The sequence below is a fragment of the Anas acuta genome, chromosome 14 (assembly GCF_963932015.1).
Source record: "Anas acuta chromosome 14, bAnaAcu1.1, whole genome shotgun sequence".
NCBI lineage: Eukaryota > Metazoa > Chordata > Aves > Anseriformes > Anatidae > Anas > Anas acuta.
The window spans coordinates 7,501-13,599 of NC_088992.1; the positions used below are offsets into that span (position 1 = coordinate 7,501).

The window sequence follows — 6,099 nt, forward strand, 5'->3', positions numbered from 1 at the left end:
GAAAAAGGAGGGGAAAAGGGAAAATAAAAAGAAGGGACGAAAACAAACAAACAAAATAAATGACAGCTATATGGAAGTGCAGAGGAAAGAAATTGCTCTCTACTTCCCACAAATGAGCGATGATTGACCACGTCCTTGATGCAAGGCCTCAACGCACGCAGCCGGTGTTCGAGAGGAGGACCGACGTCTTCTCAACGAGAGCCCACCCCTCCCCTCTTCTTCCTGTTTCCACCTTTTATTGCTGAGTGTGACATCCCATGGTATGGAATATCCCTTGGATTGGTTTAGGTCAGCTGCCCTAGTGATGTTTCTCTCCTCGCTTTTTGCCCATCCCCTAGGAGGGTTAGAGAAAGGCCCAATGCTGTGCCACTGCTGCTCAGCAGTAGACACAACACGCGTGTGATAACACTGCTGCTCCAGCTACAACTGCAGAGTACGGCACTGTATGGGCTGCTGCTGGGAAAGTTAACATTCCAGCCAGACCCAGCACACCACCAGAGGTGGATTGTTACGATATGGAGATGGTAGGTTATCCAACGGCTCCCGTTTATTATCTTTTTATTTTTCCTGTTCTTCTTCTTCTTCAAAATTTCTTACCTGCTTTTAGTGTAAATATTAAGGCTGTAAAAGGACATGAAGTCCTCCTGATCCATAATCCTGCATCATCACTTTCTTCCCGGCAGAAAGGTTCCTTCGAATTAACATGTGTATTTAAGGCCTGACAAATACAGTCTTCAAAGGATCCAAAAACGGGCCGAAAGACATGCGGTCTTAAAGGCTCCTTTGGCCATTCTATCACACAAGACTGAACCATTTTTTATTTACTTTTTACGTTACTGGGGCCTCTCTCGTTCCAGTTTCTAACTGTTATTCCTAATGGACTTTCTGGTGGTATGTCTGGTAATTTGCTCCCTTTCTTCTGGTCCCTGGTCTTCGGTTTTGTCTCACCCATCTAGGAATGTTACTCTGGCAATTCCCACAGCCCTTGGTTACCTTAATAAGAGTGTCTTAAAGAGGATTTAAGATCTATCACCCACCCACAAATCCTTTGGGAATCCCTTCGGTCCTTCATCGGCCAAGTCCCTCGCGGGAGATTGGAACTGTGGTACAGAAGACCTCCACAATCGCTTCGGAACTAAATTCCGTCTCAGTCACACTCTTACACACACAGGCAACCAAAACCCATCCAACAGAACAGTATACGCTTTAAACACTTACGACTCCGTTGTCTTCATTCAGATCTTCACACGCAGAATTACGGGCAAAATATACTGCTGCAGCCAGCAAGGGAGCTGAAAAAAAATCAAAACCTTAGCTTACCTGTATTCAGGTTCGAGATGCCATTAGTCCCGACCAGACTCGAACAGCAACCACCAAATGCTGGGGCACCTCTCCTACATCAAATAAGATTCCAAGAACCAAAGCCCTCCTGGACAAGCCCCCTGGTGTCATACATGACTGGGTCCCAAACTGGATTGCAATTAAATTTTACAGTTTTTTAAATAAATAGAGGTAAACGAGAAGTTGCTCGCAAACAGATATACTGTGCCAGATGTCCTTCAGCAAGTGCCCAGAGGCAGACCGGATGTCTTTGCCAACACAGTCCCATCAATGTATTAGTACACCCATGCACTGCCACGTTACCTGTCATCACTAACTGCCAGGCAGGACAGCTCCAGACCAAACACATACACACACACACAGGCACGCCACAAACACTACAAACAAAACACACAGCACTAGGCGCAAGAAAAAGTGACCCCCGGGGGAAAGCCCTATGGCAACAGCAAGTCAGAACAAGTGCTCTGCACCAGACCCCAGGAGAGACTCAAATGTCACGACACGCGACTGGAAGCATATATGACTATATTTTCATGATAGTCAATTGCCAGGCTCATCATCAGCTGCAAAAACAGAGTAACAGCATTCACTAGGACGCCAGCCCCATTGCTCACCTTCTCCACAATGCTGACTACTGCTGATGCAACCTACGATTGTGCTCACGTGTTCCTCTCCGAGTCCAAGGTCCAACAGTGAAACCAGTATCATCCACTCCACCTGGGAAAACAAAGGGATTAAATGTTCGTTGCATTCACAACAAGTCAGCCAATGGTGTTGGTTTTTTTTTCTTATTGTTTTTTTTTTGTCTGTGTGTGTTTCCTGTTTTTTTTTTTTTTTAAATGTTTTAGCTAAACAACATGCAGAGAGCAGACAAGAGACCAGGGGTGTTTCTAGAAGCAACAATCGCCATGCTTTTGCTGCAGCTTTTAATATTGAAAGGACAGCACAACCACTCAAGTAACTGGAACTTTTTCAAATGGAATTAAGTCAAACAGGTTCATCATCACTTGCAAAAACAGAGAACCAGCATTCACTAGCATGCCAGCACTGATACCCACCTCCTGCAGAACGTTCACTACTACTAAGGCAACATATAATTGTGCAATACCTCTCTGTTCCCACCTCCTTTACCTAACCTGCTCAGTAGCTCCACATGACAAATGGGCCCGGGGGGCGCCGCGCCGAAATGGGGCCGGGCAGCCTTATTCTGCAGAGAAGAAGGAGGTGACCCTGCTCACTCTCTAGGCACTACTGCACTTATGTGGCCAAGGAACCCTACCCCACGGTTTCCCCAAAACAACGTACCTTTTCTTTTTCTTAGTATCTTTTATTTACGTAGAAAGAAAAATCTAGGAGCAGAAGTGATTACATGCCAAAAAAAAAAAAAAAATTCCATTCCACTCACAGGAAAAATCACTTACTTCAGTAGGATATCTGAGAACCAAGTGGCTATGCTGGTGGGTCAAAACACACTACAGGACACTGGGGCCAGGCCCTCTGCTGCACCCACTTAAAACCCATCCCTGCACTCACCAAGGTGCAACCCCAACACAAAAAAAACAGACGCAGCATTTCAGCTTCAACAGCTTTGGGAACTGCTGGAAAGCAAGCTTCATCCTCAGAGAGGCGTGCTCAGGCTACACAGGACAGGGCTTTGGGCACCTCCTTGCCTACCAAAGAAGACCGCAATCAGCACCTGCTTCGTTCCAATTCTCAAGAACTAACATCACAGCCCACGTTGCCTGGGACACCTGATAAACAGAAGAGAAAGCAGCCATACCCTTTTCAAGCCATCCCTGCACGTGTCGCTCCTTGATCATCTGCAACCTCTTCTCCAATCCTCTGTGGCTTCTGTGGAGAGCCTGCCATGGCACCTGCAAAGCAAGACCCTTCGCAGTCACCTCGTGCTACTTGGCAGTTCTGCTCCAATCCAGCTCACAACCAGCCCGCCCTTCTCGTGCTGCTCTTCAGAGTGCAGCTTGGCCCCACTCAGCCTGTGCGAGACACCTGCAAAAGAGAAAGAAAACCACAGGCTGAAGCAGCATCCAAAGCCACAGCACAGCTGGGACAGTTACTCTCATCTGCTCCCTTACATCTGCCCCCTCACCTGCCCTCGAGGAAGATGTTTCCATCTGCTCTCTTAGGCCAGCTACAACACCTCGGAAATATAAAATAAACAGGATTTTTACTGTATTTTGTGCAGTTAACTAACTGCAGTGACAACTGCACCCCTAAAGTACCTTCTACATCTGCTCATCGCTCACCTTGCCAAAAGCAGCTCTGGTCGTCAAGTCCCGTGTTGTACACTGTGTTTCACCTTAAACAAATGAAAACAGCCACAAGAGAATCAATCATTCACCTGCCACCATTAGCACCCATCCCTCCACAACACAAAGGGACCCAATTAACAATATTATCATTTCAAAACAGCAGCCCCCTTGCCTCAGCACCTCAGAAGTAGATCAAGACAGGCACCGAGCTGCCTACCGACTGATGAACAGTTCCAGAAGGAGCTCTTTCCTGTGGGCAGTTCCTACTACGGTATACACTCTACTGGGGACAGGAAAGAAATAAAAATAAAAAAATTCAAAACCCCATATCTGTAAGCTTTCAAGATTCAACAGTACACCATTCAAGCACTATGCAAACAGCTGCTCGCAAGCAGCTCAACTCTGCCAAATCCACATCTGCCAACCTCCAGAGATGACTGTGCCAGCTGTCCTTCAGTATGCGCCCAGAGGCAGATGTCTACGCCAAAACAGTCCCATCAATGTATTAGTACACCCATGCACTGCCACGTTAGCTATTATCACTAACTGCCAGGCAGGACAGCTCCAGACCAAACACGTACACACACAGGCACGCCACAAACACTACAAACAAAACACACAACACTAGGCGCAAGAAAAAGTGACCCCCGGGGGAAAGCCCTAGGGCAACAGCAAGTCAGAACAGGTGCTCTGCACCAGACCCTACCAGAGACTCAAATGTCACGACACGCGACTGGAAGCAACTGCCAGAACTGGGATGGTGGAGGCCTAAAAAGCCTGCCTTCAAGACAAGAGACCAGAAGGATGGGGGCTGAAAACCCCCTAAGAAGACACTTAGGAAATCAATTCCCAAGCAAGAGCTCCTGATGCAGCCCAGACGACTTCTGCAAGAGTGAGGATGGAAACAGACGCGATCTCAAACCGAATATGATGCACAAGACCTGAAACAGATCTGCACTTTCGAGCACTTCTTGTCTTGCAGTCGCTGCTTGATCAGAGCCATGATGACAAAACAAGCATTGAGGCCCTTCAGCACAGCTACCAAGTCGCCTGTCTAGTCAGTCCGGTCTAAAAAGCCAGGAGGATATCAAGACCCGAGAAGCACAGAACAGACACTGCAGAAGCAACACTACAGGACAGACAAACTGAAGGAAACTGTCCTGCCTGGCACACGCACTCATGCTACAAAATAATCCCGCTGCTTCTATTAGCCTGGTGACCCAGCCACAAGCAGCCTGAACCACCCTCACAGTGGCACCAAGTCTATTCAGCCAGCACGCTCCATGCTGCTCTGGCTCCCAGCTCCCATTAGCCACCCCAGATATGCAAATACCAGGTGCCCCACAACTTAGCTCTTAGGTTGCTGCATGGTAAAGTCCCTCCGCCTCAAGAAATGCACAGGCACCGATTGTCATCTTAGCCAATTGAAGGCTCATCATCAGCTGCAAAAAACAGAGTACCAGCATTCACTAGCACGCCAGCCATGATGCCCACCTGCTCCACAATGCTGACTACCGCTGATGCAACATACGGTTCTGCTCACCTCTTCCTCTCCGAGTCCAAGGTCCAACAGTGCAGCCAGTATCATCCACACCACCTGGGAAAACAAAGGGATTAAATGATCATTGCGTTCAGAAGTGACCCAATGGTGGTTTTTTTTTCTTATTGTTTTTTGTGTGTTTCCTGTTTCTTTTTTTTTTTTTTCAAATCTGCTTTTGCTCAACAGCATGCAGACTGCAGACAAGAAAACTGGGGTGTTTCTAGAAGCAATAATCCCCATGCTTTTGCTGCAGCTTTTAACATTGAAAGGACAACACGACCCAGCAAGTAACTGGAACTTCTTCAAATGGAATTAGCACAAACTTTTATTTGCATTGAAAGAAAAATCTAGGAGCAGAACAGATTATACACCAACAAAATCAATTCCATTCCACCCCCGGGAAAAAAATCACATACTCTCATCCCCTCCTGTCCCTCAGCCGCTTGCCTGCCCCACGTGGCAGATGCTTCCATCTGTTCTCTTCACCCACTTACAGCACCTCTAAAAGGCAAACTGGAATTTTACTCTACTGGATGTAGGAAAATAACTGCAGTGACAACCGCACCCCAAAAACAACAGTTACCTCTGCTCATCACACACCAGAGTCACTGCAGAGGCAGCTGGTTGACACATCCTGCACTGCACACTGCATTGCAGCCTGAACAAAGGAGAAAGGCAGGAAGAAGATAAACATTCAGCTGCCAGCAGTAGCACCCAACCCTCAAAAACATAAGCGACCCCAGCTTTACTTTTATCCTTTCAAAACAGCAGGCCACTTGCCTCTGGACCTGCAAATTAGGTCCAAGCTTGAAAGGAGCGGCCAGCATCACCCACGCCACCTGGGAACATAAAAGGACAAAATGACCACTGTGCTTGCAAGCACCCACCTGCTACACTGCTCCTCTATCCCAAACAGTCTCACCCCGGACCCTCTGAGGGAAACACCTG

At 47.5% G+C, this 6,099-nt stretch overlaps 1 long non-coding RNA gene across 1 annotated transcript in view; it reads right to left on the minus strand.

Moving 5' to 3' along the window:
• LOC137864364 (uncharacterized) overlaps positions 1-1,792 on the minus strand; it is a 1,895-nt gene extending 103 nt beyond the window's left edge. The window contains exons 1-2 of the long non-coding RNA XR_011101455.1: positions 1,219-1,792; positions 1-334 (exon numbers count right to left, since the gene is read on the minus strand). The exon at positions 1-334 is cut by the window's left edge and continues 103 nt beyond it. This is a non-coding gene — a long non-coding RNA (uncharacterized lncRNA). The remainder of the gene's footprint in view (positions 335-1,218) is intronic.
• Between the last annotated feature and the right edge of the window lie 4,307 nt (positions 1,793-6,099).